Genomic DNA, 23,490 nt, shown 5'->3' on the forward strand with positions numbered 1-23,490 from the left:
ACATCATGGTTGAAAGACATTTACAAAGCAATATGATTATCTGATGAAGTCTAAAGGTTCCCCTTTGAGAAGGATCCCTTCTGCAGCTGAACCATCCTAGTGCTGGTTGCAACACAGTGCAAACCTCCCAGAAAATGCCATCCCAGAACACACTTTTGTATTTTAAATCATCCCATATGCAAGAGAGCACCTTTTGGAGACTCAAAAGCAACCTTTGTTTACCAAAGCTGTTCAGTTTTTCTCATTTCCAATGTCATGACTTGGATGGGTCTGGACAGCAAGATATCTGGGTGAAGCCAGTATTTTAAGTCTGGAAGCCAGAAAGTGGGGCTAGCAAATATAATTGAAGTTTAGGATTTGCATTTAATGTTGTTCTTTTTTAAATTTATTTTGCCAAAAAAATAGCTTGTAATAAGACACAGCCTATGTATTCACACATTTGGCACTCTTCTAAGTTGGGAAGAGGATATGATATTGGAATCTCAACAAGTACAACCTTCCAGTTAGAACAGAATTACTAAACATCCTGTAAGATACAACTGCATAAGAAGAATACAGGTTCCTTCAGTGCAAAACTTAAAATGGTACTTTTTTTTGAGTTCATTCAGGTGACCAACAACCTCCCTGTGAGTAAAAAACATTTGCCACTGCTGTTTGCACTGCTCAGCACATGGGCTAAGCAGGACACCTCACACAGTCAGTGAGGTAACAGCCCTGCTAGATGTCATTTTGTCAAACAGAGCATGACACAGCCCTGCAAAACCTTCATCACAATTTCAACTGGCAGGGTTTGACATCCCATTTGACACCGCACAAGAGACTGTCACTGCCCTGTGAGCAGATCTGGGTTGGGTGATTGTGACCACAAGGCTGATTCCCTAATATCACTCTGCTACTGGACAGGAAAGGTAACTCTGACATTAAACTGGACTTCACAGTGGTGATCAGGGCCAGTTTAGTGATCCTCAGCACTTATGGAACTGAAAGAAAATTAGAAGAAATTAGAAGAAATTAGAAGAAAAATGTTCTACCTGCCTTAGAGCTTGGACTGGTGGGACTTTAGTGCTGCTTGTTGCTTGCACAATGATAACTCTGAAACAAGAATCTCAGCAGCAGCACAGCTTAGGTTTGTCAGCAGCAGGGCTAAGTGTCAATCCTCCCAAGCAGAGCATTGTTAACCTGAGACAAATGCTTCAGAACATCAAACCTCATCTGATGCAGGCCAGCAGCAGCATGAGGAGATCAGTTTCCCTCACAATGTCATCCAGAGCTTTTTTCCTTCTTTTATCTTAATACATGACATTTATACCTTGCCTGTCCTTTGGGCCTGAATCCTGCCAGCTCTCTTTCTACAGCAAAGACAGGAAAACCCTGAAATCCCCTATTAAAGGATTTTTCATAGCCTTTGCCAGGGCAGGATAACATTCATAGGAAAATGCTGAACTCCACAAGTACAGAGGAAGCTGAACCCATGTTCAGTTGTCTATAAAAACAAAAGGAAGGGGGTAATTTTGGCTAGTGAACCTCTTCAGAAGCTGTGCTGACAATGGGCCTGAGAGTGTGCATGTTGAGAGGAAACAAGAGCACTGCCAGCAAAGCCCTGACAGCTCCTCTGCAGGGAGCAGGTCCTGGCATGGGAAGGAGCAGTTCCAGCAGAAGGAATTTGTATTCTCTATTCCTGATGTTTATGGCTCTCCTCCCCCAGTACATGCACTCAGGCATTTATAAACACTTCCACAACAGAAAACCATACACATATATGTGACTGTAAGCACTTAGCACTGTGTTTTCTAGTGAGAGTGAAAGCATTACAGAAGAAATTCCTGTTCTTGCAGAGATGAAAATGAGAGGTCACATCTACACTTCAGTTCCTACCCCACTTATATTTTAATTTACAGCAATAAAGAAGCATATAATAAACCACCCTGTGATGTACACTAGCTCCCATGCACTAACTTCTGCTTTTATATTCAGAGAGCTGTTAGCAGAAGGCATAACATTTCTTACTTTTTGCTGCTGTGAGAAGATCTTACTTTCCTTGAGCCAAACTTTAAACCTTCTTCTCCCAGGAAATAAATTGCTCATCTACCTGATTGTTTTACTAGGCTGCCTTTGTGCCTCACATTCCCTTGAATAACTAATTTCATAAAGTAACCTGCTGCATGTTCACTTCTCTAATGTGCTTTTTTCAGTTCCCACTGTAAAGGATAATTTCAGTGAATGATGAGTAAGAATTATAGGGAGGGAATGCCACAAGAGAATAAGGACAGATAAAAAAACAAACTTTTTATACAGAGCACTGTCATTTATACTGGTGTAAATTCTGCCTCACCTTCCAAACATTTACTATGATTTCTCTGAATTCTTCACTGGAGTTTGTCCCCCTTAAATTTTGGACAAGATGAAGGAAAATGCCATGAGGGTACTGGATAGTTTTAACCTTTTAAAGGGTTTTGTTTATTCACTTTGCCACATGGTACTTCAGTCTGACTCCCCCCTTTGGCACAAGTCTTCCCTTTGACTCCTCTCCCTTTACCCTCTGTCAAAACCCAAGAAAAAAGGTGGCATCACTGGAGGCACCACCTCCCAGGTGGATGCAGAGTAATTCCTTATTCCCCTTGTTATAGACCGTGGAAAAAATGCCCTGAAATTCAGTAATCTGCACTGCAGTGCCAAAGCTGCCTTTATCATCAGACCTTGTGAGCAGCAGGGCTGTCACAGTGAGCTACTCAATCAGCTGGGAGTTGATTTATCACGAGGGTTTGTCCTCTCTGAACTGCATTTATTGACATCATTGACTGGGTTTCTGGTGTCTCTAATGCCAATCTGCAAAGGGAATTCTGATCCCTGTCTCAGCACCAATTCATGTGCTGCACATACATCAGCATCATTTAGTGCCTTTACCTTGTTGCAATGCAGTGGACATTATGGTCATTGTGTTTTCTTCTGAAAGTGTTCTAGAAACTAGAAATCTGTGCAACATTGCACTTTCAGTTGTTTGGGGATTGGTTGTGTTTTTGGGTTTTTTCCCCCCTTTATATAACAGTAAAGATTTTGCAAAAAGATGCTCGTGAAATAGAGGACTAATAAAAGGACAGAAAATCAAAAACTGCAATAAATGCATCTCATGCCTCTTTCATTGCTAAAAGATAATAAATAGGAAAAAAAAAATAACCAAAACACTTATCAGTGTGCTCAGTCACTGGGATGCCACTGGTGCCTACAAGGAGACTACAAACTCAGAGCTTAATGCTGGAAATAGCAAAACACCCACCTGAATAATAACCCAAGAACAGGAGCTCAGTTCTCAGCTGGCATGCATGCTGCCAGCATCCAAAACAAAATGGGAATCAGCGCAGGAGATAAAAAAATTCTCATGAATCAACATGAAATTTAGATTATCTGTTATCCATGTTGAAGCAAAACTGTTATAACATGCGAAGATTTTCTTCTACTAATTTTTTTTTCCACACACACCCAGAGAAAACATGATGCAGCCTAAAACCCCCAATGGAAGGATATCCTAACAGGTGAAACCATTTTGCTTGCCATAGGATTCCAGCTGAAATGAGAATTCCAGGCAGAAATTGGCCTAGTGTTCATGAATAACTCCTGTAGACAGAACCTGTTGATGTATGGTTCATGCACACCGTGCCAGCCCATCACAATGCACAAACAACCCTCCTTCAATCATTTACAGCACTGGTGGTTGGAACCTGGGCTCCCCAGCTGCTAATGCGTTTCTCACAGAGGGGTGGAATGGATGCTCTCAGTTTACTGAACTGTAAAATCAAATAGATGATGATATGTGTGCATGAAAAATTAAAGATATCAAAATTTGGATTTTTAGGTATGTACTGCAGCACCTTAAGAGATTTTAGAAGACAATATATTGTGGCATTGTATCTAAAAACTGAAGTTGTTAAAGAATTTTTCTAGTGCTGCAGAATTTTGAATTCTTTAACACAACACTTTTCAAAAAAAAAAAATCCAAAACCCAAACAAACCACCAAAAAACAAATTAAAAACAATACAAACAAATTAAAAAAAAACCAAACAAACCCAAAACAAACAAACAAACAAGTCAGGAAAAACTTAAGCTGACACATTCTTTTAAAAGTACTAGTTTTGGAAAAGACAGTTCATAGCAGTTTGGGATATGCTTAAATGAAAGAATTATGATAGGAAAAAAGGGGTAGGGAAGATCCCTTAATGCCTCTTTCTCTCTCTCCCAGCAAAAGTTTCAATTCCTTTAAAATCTTTCAACAGCACACACACCCTCCATAATTCCACTTCCAGAGGTAACCTTTACATTTAAGTGTTGAAAAATTTGCTATTTCGGTAAGACTTCATCATCTAAGCAGAACTATAATTTTATTGTCAAAGTAGCTGTAGAGTACATGGTGCATCAGGAATAAAATATGAGGTTAAAGACTGTATTTCCTCAGGCAGTTAAAACACAGAAAATGAATTAGTTGCCCAGTTATTCCTGAGGTAAGGGAGGACACACGAACAGTTTGTCTTCTCTTACCCTTATTTTATGCTTTTAGTAGATCAACATCTTCCTCAAATATTGGGGTTTTTTTTGTAGTCAGGATTTCCTCAATGTCACAGATGAGTTTATCCAAGTCATTATCACAAAGCTTAGTGTTTCCATAAAATCAGTGTTGGCTTGCAGCACTAATAGAAACCTGTCTGTTACTTATTATACAGCTGAATATTCACAGAGAGCTCTCCTCACTGCTTTCTCCTCCTCTGTGTTTTACAACCACATTTCCCTGTGACTTTGAACAGTTCTGGTGTGGTCTTTTAATGCATTAAAGAAGATATTTCCATTTAAATATAAATCTATAGCATTACTTTGCTGTAGTTCTTTTAATAATAATAAAATGTGTTTTCCTGACTTCTTTGGCTGCCAGAGTTTGGTTTGTTCCTAGAAGGAAATAGCCCAAACAGCAGAAGATATCTGAAATAATTTTTTATTATGGAATAATACTGGACACCTGGAAGCAATATTTATAGACCTTTATATTTGTCTTAACTAATTTCTAGCTTAAAATGGGGGAATTACTTGTGTGCTTTTATATTTTAATCAAAGCTTAAAAGATAAAAGCTACTCAGTTTGACATAAAAAATTGGCACCAACTTGTGTCTGACTCTTTTAGAATGACCCAGCCCGCTGACAACAACAATTAATATCACTGTTAGTTCAGTGCAAAAGCCTTCATCCTGTAAGAATCAAGTGGAGACAAATGAAAGATTAAAATAGCCCACAGGTGACTTTAACTTACAGTCACAGTTGTTCTTGGTGAGTTTTTGGTACTTCCATCACCTGTGTGCTCCAACTCCTCCACCTCACTAGACAATATTAAATACTCTGTCCCATAAAATACCTCAACAATCTCCTTTGAATAAACTGAAATAGAAAAAAGTCCATCTCCCTTGGAAGATGCAACAAAACCTCAAACTGAATAGGGTTCTGCAAAAAGATTTGTGTTTGAACACTGCTCCCCATTGAACTGCATTTAAAAGGATTATAAAGAGGTATTGACCATAACACTGGTTCACTGGTACTTTCCCTCATACCCCCTCTCACCTGTGACACAAAACAGCTGGAAAATTGTTATTTTTGAATGCCAAGCAACAGACAGAGTTTGAGAAACACAAAGCACATGGCTTGCCTCATAAGCAGCTCACTTGAATAATCACACAAAGATACTTGTCTATTTTCCATTACTGCATCTGATCTGTGTCAGGAATATCTGTATAAGCTGGAGGTCAGATATCAATGTACATTCAGACACAGGAATAATCCAAGAAGGAAGGAATTTTCTCCTCCTGTAGTTTCTGGCCTTAACTTCCCTCCTGAATGATAGAATCTTCTGAGCAATACTCAGAGTGACTTTTTCTACTTTCTGGTGTACCAGCCTGAATGATTTCCGGTGATCCTATTGCTTTCTGGTCTCTCCAGGCTCTTCTCTTGGTAGTCAACACAATTCCTGTTGCCTTGTTGCCTGACCAATACGCAAATAGAGACTGATAAACCATCCAGGTTTTGATAAAAGTTTGCACAGTTTAAAGATGCTGTGCTTAAGGAAGACAGCAGCTGCTGAGGGACACCCTGCACAAGGAACTTCAGCTTAGACAAAAGCTTCAGCCTGCCGCCCTTGCTGCCTTAAAAACACACTTTCTATAAAAAAATTGAGGGAGTCCCCAAGATAGCTTTGTATAGATTAAGAAATTTAAAGCTTAAATTCCACGGAGTTGCAGGAGCTCCACTGTGGCACACAGAAAAGCCAGGGAGTCACTGAGTGCTGAGATTACAGGGAGTGCACTTGGGAAATGCTGACTCCTGTCACATCCATTTGAGAAACCTCAACCCCCAGTGTGCTGCATTTTGATAACCACATGGGAAATGTCACGGTGTGGGCAACTGCCCTGTAATACATCACTGCTCTGTTTAGCCAGAAAGTGATAAAAAAGGGCACAGAAAAAATAATAGATGATGCACTTCATTTTTAGCACTTCTTTATGGGGGGAGAAGAACCTGCAAGGGCTTCCAAGCCATCTGTTATCTGAGCATGTCAGATTGTTACAGATGAGAGACAGTTCACTTTTTAATACCAGAGGAAATTTATAGGAATTCTGAGGGAAGATCTGTCCAAAACATATGGTAATATCCATAATACACCTGTTTTAATGCTTAGCACTCATTACTTTGTGGATTTAATCATTTGTCCATTATTAGTCTTTTTAGCTGCAAGATAATCATCAGATGTGTTTCAGTGAAAGCTGTGCAAGTCCAAATGATTCAACCTTCAATAAAAATGAATTGCACATTTTACTTAATGAATAAATAAAATCGGAAAGTGTTATCTAAAATACTAAAATATTACAGTAGTGCCATTTTCTTCAAGTACCATTTTCTTTAACACATTTATCGGCAGGTTGAGGGAGATTATCCTTACCCCTCTTCTCAACACTGGTGAGGCCATGAACAAAGTTCTGTGTCAATTCTGGACTATAAATATACATAAAATAAACTACTAGATATGAATTTATCATCTCTTTCCAATATTACCTGGGCAAAAGAAAAAGAAATGTGAGACTTGCTTAGAGAGTAGAATTCTTCCAATGACTTCCAGCTTCAAATCTGTCATTGAATAATTTCTTTATACAATTTAGATTAGTGGTATTCTTAAATGCATTTTAACTGAAATCAGGATAATATTATAAACTATTTTAAATTAAACACAACACTTGGCATGGATATCAAAGCTAAGGGGAAAAAAAAGTTTGTAATTGAAACTATTGTGATGCTAACAAATCTTATTATCAGTGACTATCCTTACTTACCCCTGTTTTAACACAGGACAAGTTGTCCTCTGAAATATTTCCTGTCTATTGATTAAAGAGGGAGTCTAGAAAACTATCTTAAGTCTCTTCACCTTTAGTTGGCTACTCTAATGTGCGGTGAGATTACTTCTGTCCTTAGAATAGAAAGTTGCCTTGTGCATTGTCAAGTCATATCCTCCTCTCCTTCAAGCATTTTCATGTTCCTCTTCCATAATTATCTTCTCAAGTGCCTTTCTGACACAAAACACTGCTGAACTTGCTCCTCACCAGTAAAGTCTCTCCACATCATGTCACAGAAGACACTGAAGGTCTCATTTCCTTCTGTAATCTCTTTCAGCCCAGAAATCCATTTACACTTGTAAAGCCTCCAAGTGCTTTATGCACACACATGCACTTAGAAATCATAAAAGCTTAAGGAAGTGTGGGCTGGAAGGGATCTCTGGAGGGCATCTGGTCCAACTCCTCATTCAGTGAGGTGGTGAGGAGCTAAGAGAGGGTTTGGGAGGTGATCATTCACCAGAAACAACTCCCACAGATGAACAGAACCCTTTGCAACACCATGAATTTAGTGTTCTGAGTCTCTCCAGACAGCAGTAATTCTTCTGGCAAAGTGGTGTTTTAGCATCTACAGTAATTACTGCCAGAGTGTAAACCACTGATTCAGCAGTTGCAGAGATGAATCCTTTCCAGGTTCTATGGAATGGTAGGAAATACTCTTTTTAACTGCCCTAGACAATGATCAGTTCTCTGACCTTTCATCCCCACATATGGGAGTATGGCCTGGAACTAGGCAAGCAGGCACCCATTTTCATGAATATTTCAGGTCAAAATTCCAACTAGACTCCATCAGGCAAACCTTCTGTCCTTAATCATATTGTGGAAGGAAATGCTATATCCAATTTCCTTTTTGCTTTAGATGGAAACTTAAAAATGGGAATATTTTGTATACAAACAAGGAAGAATTTGTTAGAGCTGCATAAAAGAGGTAGACAGGCACACTGTTACATACCACAATAATGTCTAAACCATTATGTTCCTACATAAGAATGTTCACTAGCTGTGCTTCTGCAAAAACAATAATAAATCAAATAATTTTGTCCTTCTCTTAGCAAGCAAAAAGGCATCCACCACCCCGAGCAAGTTTGAAGAAGCAGAAAGGAATAGTTGGCAGTCCATTTTCAGCATCATACCTGGAGGTTTCCATTAGTTATACTACTATTGCTCTCAAGAGATGCATAACTGATTGTCTAATTGGTTAGGCAATGTCTTGAGGAATTATTAAGCAGAAAATATGCCAATAGTAACTCCATGCTCACAAAACTCAATGTGAAAATATTTCAAAAAAAGCAATTACATAACTCTCTCCAAATTGCCATCATTAGTCATTCCCATCAGAAACCTCATTCTTTCATAAAAACCCTCAAAAAAGAAAAGGTATTTGCACCTCAAATTACTGCTTATTAATGTCTGGTGAAAAAAAAAGGTGAGCTGGAGGGACCTGCATGTGAATTTTCCTGTACTAAATGTTTCTGGCAAGTCATCTGGTGAGTGCCAACATGACCCTCTGCAGCAGTTTGCAAAACTATGAACCAGCTCAACTATGAGAAAACATATATCTGTTCATGGATGGTTCAAACCAAATGTCACAGCTGAGTGGTGACAGATTGGAGCTCCTGGTTAGTGAATTGTTCTGCTTGTAACACCTGAACAGGCTCAGATACATCCCACTCATGGACACACCCACTCTGTGTCTGACATGCTAGTTTAGAAAAAGATTACTTTTTTGTTTTCCCTTTAGATGAAAGATTCTGCAGGGATAAACAAAAAAGAGTTCCAAGGTATTCAGTGAGCAATAGCAGAAACATGAGCAAACATAAACTATTTAACTTTTATTCTTGAAAGAACCTGTTTACAAAGACTATTGGTGACTGATTTTTAACAGATTATCTTTCCTTATTTAGTCTGTAAACCTCTAACAGAAGCCATGGGAACTCCACAATACAAATGCAAGGTCAGATGAAGTGAACTAGACAAACACTAGCAAAATACTGCTAATTTGTCATTAGTTTCCTTCAATGTAAAACTATCTTGTCTCTCTCCTCAGCTGATGAAGAACTGACTTTTCCAGGATCAGGTAGCAGCTGTGTGCAATCCTGCATGCATTGTATTGCACCAAGTTAATTTGATTTAGAAAAAAAACCAACAAAAAACCACCTACACTTTCACATGCAATGTGGCTCACATTAGTGGCATAAACCTGTTTGTCCCTCTTATGAAAATTTGGAGTCCTGCAGAATTCAAATCTTTGAGGAGATGTAAAACTGCAGGTATTTTTTTAAAGCCAGTCTCTGCTTTTGCAGAACATTTCCCAAGTATTTTAAATATTGTACAGACAGCTCATTTTAGCAGAGGAATATTTTAGTCTAGCTCTTTGAAGGCGTAAGAAATTCAGGAACTTATGAAATATTCTACCCAGAGATAGACCAGCCATTTGCTTTCTCAAGTGTTACAACATTTTGTACTCCAATATTTTTCCTGTCACATAATTTTACAGATTACATCTGTACTTCAAATTCAGCATCAGGGTAACTTCTGCTGAGTTTGCTGTGCACTGACATCCTTCCTCGAGACATTCCTTTTCTGCAGTGCTCACAGCCAAGTGGTCACTCCCAGTTACTCTGGCCATCAATAAGAGCTGTACCTGGTGATCATTCCTGTGCACAGAGATGGATTGACAACTTGAATCCCAAATGAAGCAGGCTATGGAGCACAGGGCAGTCTGACAGAACATAGAGCTGATCACACAGTGACCACATTGTAACTATTGTCTGAGCTGGGACTGTGAGCTGCTGAGAGTAACCTGTGGGATAAATATACCATTTCTGGTAATAAATTTAAATTTAAACCTTCAAATATCAGCCTTCAAATATCAGCCTTCAAATATTGAACTAATTATCTAGCACATGCAGAATTGCTCCCATTGCAAAGCTTTTAAAGTTATTTTTGCTTTTTACCTAAGAGTGCCTTGACATGTACTGGTAGAAAGAGAAGGTGAGCAAGTTTGTCCCAAAACTTTATGTGTATAGCTGGATAGAGCATGAGAAATCAAAGTATTTGCAAATAGTACAGCAAGATGCACACAACAGTGGGGCTTTATTGGTTTGTGTGGGTTTAGAGGTGTTTGGCTCTGCAGAGTTTTGGGGTTTGCTTGTCTGGGGATTCTTTTGCTTGCTTGCACGTTTTGTAATTTGTTTTTTTTTTTTTAAGATTACAGATCCAACTGTAAATGTCTTGCAACAAACCCAGAAATGCTGATACCCTCCTAGTCTGTGCTGGTATTATCAGAAGTAGGCAAGATTCACATTCACAAAAATTGAAATAAATGCAAACAAATGATAAAGTATGGTTTAGGAGAGATGTAAAACCTGACATGAAGCTGCATCAGTAGCTGTTCCACACAGCCAAACTCAGCAGAACAAGTGGAAACCCAACAGCAAGTCATTCTCCTGAGCTGCATCTTTATGCCAAGCCCTCCAAGGGATCACAGTAGTCCCACTTTAATTGACTCAGAAAATTACTAAACTCTATGCAATAAACCAACTTTTAGCAGAGACAACAAAAGCTTTTGTCTCAGCTTTCATGCGAATTAAAGCAGGCCCTAGGTGAATATTTCTATGTTTATTTCCTCTGCAGGTTTTATAATAAAATCTCTACCTTCCAAAAGGAAGAAATATTATTTAATCTTTCGAGGCTATTGAAATTCAAAGCAAACAGCAAATTCACATTTGCACAGTTAAGAACCTACAGAACTAATCTTGAGTATTCTCCTGCTGACACTCCTATGCCTTGAGATTCCATAAGGAACTAAAGTGTATATTTTTGTGCTCTAATTGTTAACACAGGTGTGAACCATTGACATCCATCGTCAGTCATAATTATTGTTTGCCTTTGACTTGCTTGAAATGTAAGTATAGGCAGAAAAGAAATCCTCACAAAAAGGGAGAGAAATTTAATTGGAGTAATTTTAAAATATTTAATCTATGCGTGATGCATTTTGGGAGAAAATGGGAATTGATGAGCAGAGTTTTACTACCTGTATCACTCCATTATATGGATAATGCAGAACTCCTAACTCTTTCTGCAGTTCAAGGAGAATAGAAAGATGATGTACATCAGCTTCACATCTGACTGTGGAATTTCTCAGCCCCAAACACTTCCCATCCTCAGACTAAGATTGCTTAACTCAGCTTTCTAGCAAACAACTCCCCACTTTGGAATAATGCAGATATCCCCTCTGGTGTCAGAAGAGGAGCTGAGCTCTTTGCCAATACTGCTGCCATCTGAGGCTGGCCAGAGACAGGTTTGACAAGTCATCACTCACTTGTCATCTCACTGAAAATCCCCTAAACTTTGAGGGTTTGATTACACTGTCTGTGATCTATTCTCTCAGAAACTGAGGGAGAAATTAATCACAGACTGAGAGGATTGAAGGTACTCAAGAAATCTTGCTGTTTCTCCCCCTCCAAAGCAGCAGCAGCTATACTTGCAATTCTTCATTCTTCAGCTATTTTCCTAACCTCTTCTCAAAAGCCCTCAAAGCTGGCAGCAAGGCTGCATGTTTTCTAGCAGGTCATGATGTAAACCTTTAATTTCAGTGGTTCTTCTCCCTGCAATTGCCTAATAGGAGTTTTCCTTGCCACCAAGGGAAGTTACTGCTTTGCAAGCAACACCTGGTGAGTAGGGAAAACATTATTTTCTGTGTCCACACACAGAAGGTACCATGCTTACTGCACCCCACCCCAATAATTCTCTTTTAAATGCATAGAAACATTGAGAAGACCAGACTGTGTCAGACCAAACAGCCAACTACCATAATATTTTTCTTTCCAATAGCAGCCAAAGATACATGGGTTAGAAAAATCCTGTAAAAAACTGGATATGGAAAGAGAGTCACCAGCTTTGCACAAGTCTGCAAAATTACAGCAAGTGTGATCTGGAGATTCCTGGCAATACTTTCAAGATTTTTATATTTTTCCAACCTGATAATGTTTTTGGTTTGCATACCATCCTTTGGAAGGTCTGCAGCTTAGTTAATCACTGCATGAAAAAGTTGAATAGTCATCCCATAATCACCTTTTCTGTACTACTGAAGATTTCATATTTTCTATCACATTTTAATTACAAAAGCCTCAGGTCATTCTGTCTCTCCTCATAATTAGTGGTTTCCAGACCCTTATTCTTCCCCAGACTCAAGTGCTCTCTGTCCTTCGTGAAATGCTACATCCCAAACCATAATGGGGGCAACACAGGATTAAGTGGTGCAGGGTTGATGGCTAGTTTTTGACAAATTATTTGTGTGTCAGAGTAAAACCTTGCAATTTTGTGTGGTTAGTAACATCCTTTAAACATTTACAGACTGTATTTTAAAATTGGCAAAATCCATTTGAACTTTTGCTCTTTCTTTCAGTGCCTGCAGCCCTGAAAATCTAAAGACCACAGGCTGTGATTTGTCATCTAAAATCTGACCACAGTATTGATTGGTATCAAATCCAAGAACTCCAAGAAACTTCTCTTAATACATTCTCCTGTTTTGATAATAAATCTCAGGTAACTACTCTCCATATGTTTTCAAGACAGGTTTGTATCCACCTTGGCATATTTCAAATTATATTTAGACTGTGGATCCCTGGGCTGCTTATGAGAATGTCAGGTGAAAAGATTTACTAAAATTGTTATCATTACTTGCTAAAAGGTGAAAACTCCTGCAAATAGAACTGTGCTTTTGACACTCTCCTTTATCTACAGCTCTGGATATATTGTAGAGGGAAACTGGATCAATTGACCTAAATCCATAATGATTATTCACCTCCTTGTTTTCATGGTAATGGTAAGAGTAACTTATTTTTCTACCATTTTCTTTTTTAATAGAAGTAACCTGAAGCTAATTAATCCACAACTCCCAAGATTTCCTCCCCTTCCCAACTTTTTTTAAAGATCAAAAGCAAATTCTCCCTTTGCCAATCCTCTGGCACCTCATTTATTCCCCAAACTGCTTTTAGAGATCATTGGCACCTCTTAAGTACCCAGAATGAAGTTTACTGGGTGCAGATGTTTAAAAGCCTCTAAATTACAATTAGCAAATGTTAATGTATTCTATGCTGAGGGCTTGTGTGGTTTTTAGTGGCTGGCTCTGTGTAACAGCCCAATTATGGCTTGGGGGCTTTTTTGCCCCTAAACTTAGGAAAAAAGGTGAAAAAGCTTTAGCCACACCAGCATATGGATCTGCTATTTTTGCCTCTCTTCTGAATATTAACTACATATGTTATCAACCTTTTTATTAGCACTAACCTACTTGTAATTCTTGATGTCCTTTGGTGACTGTGTCTCCTTTGTGCTTTGGCTTTTCTCACTGGTTATTTTCCTGCTTTCTCCTGTCACTTCTCAAAGTCACTGTGAATCTGCACATGCAATACTCTGGTGTATTTGTTGTGCTTTTTCTTGCCCACTTCCACACAGTAAGATTGTGTAGTTGGCCAGAAATTGCTTTGCAAATTTAAAAACAAAACCCCTAAACAACAAAATAAACCCAAGTTTTGTATCTTTCAGTTTCAAAATAAAAGTCAATTTTATTTGCCCTTCTGATACCCCAGGTTGGAGGAAATACTTTTCACATCTTACTGTCTAAATCCATTTGGATTCTATTCCCAGATTTCAGCTAGAGAATGAGACACAATTTAGCCATTTAATGGAATATTAGAAGCCTAAACAAATACTTTGACAGCATCAGACCAATTGAGGGGTTTGGGGGTCTTTTTAAAGCCATAATTACTAGATTGGTAGTAAATGTACCTTTGGAGGACAAAAATCCCTCCTGTCCCTTCCTGCCCCACACAATTTCATTTAAGGACAAAGAATCACAGTGAGGATGTCAGAGGTGTGGTGTCATTATTACATCTCATATTGGAAAGAGACAACTGAGGCAGGAAATGATAAAAAAGAAAAATCATGAGTGTCAAGGAGAAGAAGAGTAGGAAAGACTGATGTTGTCTGTCCTTCACAGAAGAGCTAAGGACCATAGACAGACTGATCCAAGTTGGTGGGAAAGAAGGAGAAACAAGGCAGAAGACTGATTTTTGTGCATTCACCCTTCCAAAGCAGGCTGCAGATGTTGGAGGATTACAACCAACAGGGATTCTACAAGGTTTTGAACAAAAGGTTTGGTGAGGATTGCTACAAACACAGAAACCACAATGTTTTCTGGAGCAATTTGACTTAAAATACATCTGCAAACAGGGAGCACTTAATATGAGAGCTTGATTCCTCTGCTTCACCTGAAACATCAATTGTTGGCTGAAGCATGGTGCTGAGATAGATATCCAAATATCACACAAATTTCAACTTTCCTTTTTTCCTGAAATGCTCAGCTTTGTTCAGCACCTGTATTATATCATCTAATCTCTTGCACATCACTTCTTGTCTCCATGTGACAACCTCCTTTTTAAACCTCCACAGTTGGTGCTATTTTCAGTATCTTTCCCATTCTTTCAAACATATTCACATCAAAGTGAATTTATGAAGTTTGTTTTCCTGATTTTGTATTCCAGCAATGGATTTTCAGATAATCAGTGATCTCTAAACTCTAATTTAAGCTTTTCTCATGATTAGGATAGTAATTTCTTTTTTCACTAGTGTATTTCCTGATTTCTAATAATGTTTTCAGATAATTTTATGACAGTTCTTGTAGTGAAATGAAGGCCATGGATATGGTCTTTCTCTGCTATGTGGTTGCTTAGTTATATGAAGCCCATTAGGAACATCTTGTCTTGAGAACCTCTACTAAATTTGGTTGAAATAGGTAGAAACCAGAAGTGATTACTGCAAAGGAATCAAACAGGTATGTCTTGTTCCTTCAGGAAAGCAACCCCGAATTCCACATTAATTAGCAAAGCAAGTTTTATCTTCAATGCTGGGTAATTGGCCAAAAGCAAAATGGAAAGACTTTATGCTTAATTCATAGAAATACTCAGCACTACGTTCAATGTGCTAGAGTGAAATTTTTGCTCTGGAATTGTTTTTTTATTTATTGTTTAATAATCTTTTCATTATTGAAAGACATAGACTTTTGTGTCAGTTTCTGCATAACTTCATTCTTTTCCAGATTCCCTATAGATTGTCTTAATAAAACTGGAACACCAAAACTAATAAATATGGGTTTATTTTCATGCTTCCAATGTTTTCAGAAGCTTTACATCTCGAGCTGGACTGATGCAGGGAGGAAATCCCCTGCACTGCTAAAATCCATAGCAAATAGAAATTTTCTATACAACAGCCCTCCAACTTTTACAGGAAGGTGTTTATGATGAGAACAACTTAAACATCCCATTTGCTTTTTGTGTCCCCTCATATTAAAAAACAAAACTTTGCTCTTTTAATTGCTCCCCCACCAAAATCTACATGTCAAACTCTTCAATTAATTTGCTCCAGTGCAAACTAATAGATAAAGAGGTGTTGATTTGATTTGCTATGATTTTGGGGAATTCTTTTTGCTTTTTTTTCCAGTGACTGTAGTGGAACAGATTATTATAGATGGGACTTCAAATATATATCAGATGGCACAGCTCTGCATGCACAGCAAGAAAGCCACAGGCTGACCTTAAACAGCAGGGCTTTTTCACTCATATTATTTATCACAACTTTAAATTCTTGTCTTCGCAATCTCAGTAGATATTTCCTATTTTCATAAACAGGTATAAAAATAGTGAGGATAAACTGAACATTTTCTCTAAAAAGAGAAAATCCTTCTCTTCCTCCTATCTCTCTTTCTAGGTCATCTCCCCATTTCTTGCTCATTAAGAATTAGAATTTATGCCATATGCACAGCTACACTGCAATGACACACATGAAAACCATTGGGAAAATACAGGATTAATCACTGCCCAGCATGATTCAAGGTAGAAGGAGAGTCTCAAATGAACAATGGGAAAATATTTTAAGATATGTATTGTAGCACCCCTTGAACTGAACCCCACATGCTGAGGATAAAGCACTTACACCTCACATCACCACAGAAGAAATTTTCACAAGCTGTGACAGTGATGAAGCTTTTCTTTGTCTGTGAATGAGTCCCTGGTGAATTTTCCTTGTATAAAAGCTGACAGAAATTCTGTTTGGTGTTTATAATTACATCTTTATCCAAATCTTCCTCCCCAGTGCAGGTTCTGTACTAATTCACAGGGAAAAAGGTCAGGTAGTGTAATAGAGATCTTGAGACATCCCCACTATTCAATCACTTAAGAAAAAAAAATTTAAATTCCAAATATACAATTTTTTCTGACTAATTTTTTTTTCAATTTTCACTCTCCTACCACTGACAGAAATAAGCCAATCAGCTCAGAAATGATGGAGAAGGAGAAGGAACCAGAGCACACCAGCAGACAGCAAATCCACACACACAACAGACCCAACCAGCAATAATATCCTAATGGAGAATGCAATCCAACAACACTGGAACACACCAGAACATTAAGTGATTATATATAAAACCTTTTCAGATTTAAAAACACTGAAATAGAAAGTGGCCTATTTGCCTTTGCTCAGCAGTACATCAATAGGGATTTCTTTTCCCCTCCCTTTTCCCTGACTAATCCAGGCAAACTTAATTGGACTTAGATTGACTTAAAAAGCAGCTTTGACTTAGTTGTCTACTGATCTTCTGGTTTAAAATGTTTTGATCTGGAAAACATACATTAATGTTTATTGCTTATCCTATCATTAGGAGCCTGGTTTTGCTGGATTTCAACTGACCAGCATGACAAGTCTGAAAGCACTTTTAATTTAGGTCCCACTGGTACTTTCAGGTACCAATCCATCCCATTAACAAGGCAGTTTCCATCCTTTTTTTTACCCCCATTCTTTCCTCTTTTGTCAGTAAATAATTCCACTAACTCACTGAATTACTTTAACTGGAATATGGCTAACTCTTACTTCCCTCCCAAAATTCCTGAAAACCATTTTGATGGGGATGTTTACAAAGTGCATTCATAAATGAAGTCTTTCAGCTCCTGTTATATATTTTATGTATTAAATTCTGGCATCTTCTAATAAAATTCTGCAATATATATTCATATTTCTTTAGGTTACCATCTGGATGCCTCTCACTGGAAAGAATTCCAGTAGCCCTGGAGAAGATATAAGTATTTAAGATCTTCTTAAATACATATTTACTATAAAATTGTTTCTGATTTTTAGTGCTGAAGACTTTCATTCTTAAATTTTGTGCCTCAATCTTCAAAGTTCATATATCAACAGATTTAAAGGATCATGCTAAACATCTTTCACCCTTACTTGTGAAATAGAAGATATTTGATTTTCCTCATATATAAAACTAAGAAGGATACAGCAGGTCAGCTGACTATAATACATGATGGGCAAAATTTGAGGTTCTCTCAGATTAAGTTTTATTATTACAAACTGTTTGAATAGGACATGCATGCCAGCAGATTAATAAATTTTACTTTTTTCCCTGGCAATTCCCAAAAAATTCTCAGCAGAACTGAAACTATTGGGTGTCAGTGTTAGTTGTTCATTTAGCAAACAGAAACCTCAAACATTCTGAATATTTCCCATTTCAGTTATTTTCAAAGAGGGATGCAAAGGAAGTATCTTCAGTTTGTACTAAGTTTTTGTTTTTAAATGATTTTTTTTTTCTAAATCTGCTCCCTTGCAAAGGTGTGAAACATGGATTTTTTCCTCTCTGAGAGATACATTAACCACAGAAGCATGGGATGGGAGCACTGTCTCTTACCACCTTCTAATTTAGAAAGATACTGAGCCAAGGATGATCCTCCTTCAGAGTTGGTGCTTTCACATTTCAGTTCAACAAACATCAATGCTATTCTTGCATAATTTTGGGGATTTAATCTCTGACTCGTTTCCCATGTGTAAAATGAAAAGAAATTTGTTAGCAAAACTCAATTTTTCAACTTAGTTACCATTAATTTTGGAACAAGAAAATTTCATTATGCCTTGAATGATCTTTGTCTATAAAGCAGTACTTGAGTACATGCTTGAAGAAATAAAATTCTTTAAATATTTATTTCAACATACATCTTCCAATTAGTCTGAAGATTTAATCAGGATCTTAAAATATTCCTATACCTTAAAATGCCATTACATGTGGCTGTATTTACACAGACGCTGGGGACTCCAAGTCCCTCTGATTCATTCAGTTTTGAATTTATCTATCCTTGCACTTAACTCTTGACAAATTTGCAGCTGAATTGCTGGTAAGTGTCACACCAGCTGCAAAATGGGTTGTTCCAGTAGGATGAGATCATCTAGAGAGGCTTCCATCAGAACTGCCACACCTTTTTGGAAAGTTCCAGCTATCTGCTACCACAGACTGCTTGACAACATGAGTTATTGTAAGAAAATACTACACAGCTTTGAAAGTTCCTTAGAAGACAAGAGTTTTTTATTCCCCTAATCTTTGCCTCTTTGCTTTAATTAAAAGAATGTCAGAATTCTCACCAGAATTAGGAGATTTTATTATCTTCAAAAAAATCTGGGTTGTCAGCCTTCTGACATTGAGGAAACTCAGCCATTATCCACAGAGATGGAGGAAGAAGATTTGGTTACTAAAACAGAAATTCATTTACAGTCAGGATACTTCCTCCTGCCCTGGCTCACTTCTTTGCTCAGTAATCTGGAGACACTCTGTATAACTATATATAACTTTATCTCAACTCTGACATGCTTTTATCTGGAGCATTGGGCTAAGATAGCTTTCACTTGTGTTTTTCCCCTGCCCTCCTCTTCTGCTAATGACACCATTTAAAACCAGCTAATGGAAGCTGGAGAAAGCCTGCCACTTGACATATTTAGTACCGAAGAAGCAAATTAAACTCTACAGTAGTGATTAAAAGAACTTACTTGCTGTTTGGTTCTCTGCTTCTTGCCAACCTGACAATCCTTTCCTGTTTCAGTCCTACTTCAGGAAAACTCCTCTTACAAAAGGAGATGAATTCAACAGTAAACAACTGCTCTTTTTAGCACCAGAGTTCACTCCCTTGAATAGCTGTGCTCTAGGTTCAGGTGGGATAAACAAGACAGCACCTGTGGCACTGGCTGGGCACAGCTGAATTAATTCTATTAATGCTGCAACACCCAAAGGGGAAGGTTCACTGGACTCCTGCCAGACCAAGAGCACTAAAACCCTGAACTGAAAGGTTAAGGCATTTGGGTTAGCCCTGCTCACTGTGCTTGGAAACTCCAACCCACAGCAGCTCTTCAGATCATGTTTTTCAGGTCAGAATGCAGAGGCAGATTGTTCAGCTGTCTAGTAGGGTGATAAATGATTTTCCTAGGCTGTGAACATTTTCACAGACTGCAGGGAGAGAAATTTAAAGTCTTCTAAGGTTGAAATACATGTCTGTTTCAGATGAGGCACTTAAAGCATTTACTACAAGGTGGGGGACATATTAATACCCAGTGTGAGCCTCAGGTGGAGCAGAGGTTTGAACCAGGCAGCTCTGCCCCAGGGGAGCTCTGTGACCACTGCAGAACCAGCAAATCCTTCATGGTGTGCACAGAATGCCCTTAACAGCAGAGGTGGGGAGCATCTGAGAGTGAGATTTCTTGTCAAAACAAGAAGAAAGGCATCCAGTTCAGCTATTTATCTGAAGCTGTCTGAAGGAGCATTTACACTTGTTCCATTATTGCCTATATTTCAGAGCCACTCAACAGCTTAGTGATAAGGATGCTCATTGAATTTTCAGAATTGAATATATAGTCTCTGGTCCAAATCGGCTACAGAAGACTCTTCAGTCTGAGCAAATATCTGCAATTCAAACCAGCTTTTTATTCCAGTACTTAATACCTCTCTTTTCCTTCATCTGAATAATCTTGCAGTTTGCTTCAGCTCCCCAGCTTTTTGGAAAAAAAATGCAATTTACTGGAAGATTTTTTTTCATGTAGATACATAAACACCTACAGATCAGTCCACAGCCAAGTGTGTGGCAACCACTAGAGAAAAGCTGATGAGCAGAGAACATGTTCTCTTCACTCTGAAGAGACAGTTCTGGTGCATTTCCTTGGTTTCCAAAGATCTAATATGTTTTTTAGTGTCTTGCTGTGAACCAAACCAGCTTGACAGCTTGTATAAAAAAATTCACAAGTATAATACCTGAATCATACAACTACTCCATGTTTTCTTGCTCAGAGTTGTGCTCACAACCAGAGCATACAGCAGCTAATAGCATTTGAACTGATGGGAACTATGCAATAGTAGGAGAGCCAAGAATCTTTAGGCTGGGATTGAGAAAATCCCCATAAATTAACCTCAGGCAAGAGAGACTGAAGAGTCAGTGGTTAATCTCTCACCAGTGGCAATACTTTGGCAAAATAAAGATTTAACTTCAATTTGCCAAAAAAAAAAAGGAAGTAATACTGTTTTCTCATAATAACTTCAGAGGGAGGATTTACAGAATATTGGGGGGGAAAAAGAAATAAACATAGAGATTTTTTGTTTTAAGATTAACTAAAACCCAATAATGACAAAAGCATTTGTGGAATGCCAAGTAACTGCTGTAAGTCTTCAGCAATCAAAATGTTCTACTGGAGAGTAAATGGATTTTTATTCCATGAGCATCTAAAAATTAAAACAGATTTTGTTTCCTTATGACCACCTCTTTTTAGTCCATCACTACTTTTCAAATAGCTTTGTTTTATTTCTCCTTACATTTTTCAATCTCATCTCTTCTGCTCATTCTCACAGACAGCCTTTTTCTATTGTGAGCCTTTATTCCCTTTCTTTATATTTTTCCCAGAGAAAAATACTCCTCGATATGCAGAAGAAATTTATTTAAGAAACACTAAAAGTGCAGCATTGTTCTACCAAGTCACACAGGTAAGTGAACAGCATGACCGGCAAAGGAAAAGTAAAAGTCAAGACTGTATTTTAAAAAGTTTGCAGCCTGGAAGACAGTGGTTGTAACTGGACATATCTTGGAGTCAAGAGCCAAAAACATTTCTTACAGCTGGTGATGACAGAAAGTGAACATATGGAGCAAGTGAGGAGAAAAACACCAGAGGAATGAAGAATACTCGGAAAGTTAAATCGTATTACAAGAAGTAATTTATCAAATTCTCAATCAGCGTGCCCTTCCTTCAATGACTTAGGATGTGCATCCTGATAACTTGTGAAAGTTGAAGAAGAAAAAGAAAAATAGATAGAAGCCACTAGGGACTGAGAAGTAAAAGAAAATAAAACTAGTACTTGCTGTCCAGCCTAGGAGTTAGTGGTTGTCATCCTGACCATAAGTTTTAGGACTTGAAAGGCAAAAGCCACAAGCCATTGCTTATCTAAACCTCTACAACTTCTGCTGACAGAGATTCTCTTCACTGGACAAAACCACAACCCTCTATTGTGGATCAATAACTTGCACATTTAAACAACTCACAACACTGTTCAAAGGGGAGAAGTGGTATGTATTAAAATAGATCAAGATGTTCCTATAATTGAATTTTGCAGTAAAGTTAAATGTTATGTCCTCATTTTCCACCAGACACAAAAACCCACACCATCTGCAGAACAAATAAATAAAAAGGACAATAAAAAAAGAGAAAACCTAATTCATCAGGACCAAATTAAAAGAGAATCAAGTATGAAACAGATCACCTACAGGCAAAGAATAGTTCAGTGTTTAATCACTTTTTCTCGTGTTCAGGTAGGATTTGTATCTGACAGAGTGGCTCCCTGAGCTCCTTGTACCAATCAACTGTACACCAAGGTCAGCACTCTGTGTTACAGCACTCCAAGGAAGATTGAGTGGAAAATCCTGAATTATGAACAGCAGGTAAGGATATGCAGACATCAGGTACCACAAATCAGCTGGTGCAAGGTAATTTGTTGGGGAAGACAGCTGCTCTTGAAAGGAACCCCAGGAGCAAGAGGACATGAGAACTCATTTGGCTACATTTACTTTTTAGCCTGGTGGCCCCAAACCTTCCAGGACTTGGCTGCATGAGAAATATAATTTTGAAATAAGCTAAACACTCTCTGTTCACACACATTTCAGTAAGATCCACTGACTACAGAGGAAGGCTAAATAACTAACAGGGAAACTGATAAATTATCTTCTCAAAGGGCCTCTCCATGAGATGTTTTCCATCACTCAAGGTCTGATGACATTCTGTAAAGCCATTCAGATGCATAACTGTGCTGTGAACCAACAGGAGTCTGTAGCAGAACTTGTATTTTGAACAACCATCCTGAGAACCAGAAGCCAAGAAGTCAAAGTCAGTCTTCTTGCTGCTACACTGAGCATCTTCTGAATTAAAACCAAGTGTTTAACATGAATGACAGATTTTTCCAGCACCTTTTCTAGATGGAGGTAAAAGTTCTCTATGTGCATCTGCCAAAGGCAGTGATAAATAACCTGTAATTTATCCCTTCCATCAGTCACTGCAACTGATGAATCACTGTGATGTAGCAAAACACTGACTGCAAGGAAAGGACCTCTCAAGGCCCCAGCACCACTTTTTCTGAGCCAGATAAAATTGTTGCTAAACTTTTAAAGCTTGGAATTCCAGGTGAAAGAATCCCAAAAAACCAACAACAAAACAAAAGCAAACAAGCAAACAAAAACCACACACTAAACCATCAAAAAATGAATGATTAATCATTTTAATGAGATTAACTTTCCATTGCTATGCAACTGAAATAATAAATAAGGATAATAAAACTTAAAGGCAAACCAGTTCAAGTTGAATGGAAAGCAGCAGAATTGCCTCATTCAAGCAGTGAGATAACTTGCAAGCCATTTGACTGAAATGTAACTTGATATTGGACAGGGTGTGTAAAACATTCAGGCCAAATGACCCAAAGAAAAGAAGATGGTGGTATTTGTATTGGAATTTTCATAATGAAGGGAATATATATATCTGTATGGCATATGAATGCCTGGAGTCCAATAACTCTTGGAAAGAAATGAGAAATGCTCTAAAGGGCATCATTAAAAATTACATTCCTTTAACCTTAGAGCTATGTATTCCTGTTTGCAGAATGTATATAGACATTTACTGATCTATTGGGAAAATCCAGGATATAAATTTAAAGGCAGTATCAGATAGATG

General features: G+C 38.0%; 1 long non-coding RNA gene across 1 annotated transcript; it reads left to right on the forward strand.

Annotated features, from left to right (window-relative positions):
* The first annotated feature begins 19,563 nt into the window (after window positions 1-19,563).
* Window positions 19,564-23,252, forward strand: LOC146438646 (uncharacterized). Its single transcript, XR_014852105.1, has 3 exons — window positions 19,564-19,662; window positions 21,183-21,262; window positions 21,393-23,252. It is a non-coding gene; the product is annotated as an uncharacterized LOC146438646 (long non-coding RNA).
* The last annotated feature ends 238 nt before the right edge of the window (window positions 23,253-23,490 follow it).

The sequence above is a fragment of the Lichenostomus cassidix genome, chromosome 4 (genome assembly GCF_008360975.1).
Source record: "Lichenostomus cassidix isolate B80296 chromosome 4, HeHo_3.0, whole genome shotgun sequence".
Lineage (NCBI taxonomy): Eukaryota > Metazoa > Chordata > Aves > Passeriformes > Meliphagidae > Lichenostomus > Lichenostomus cassidix.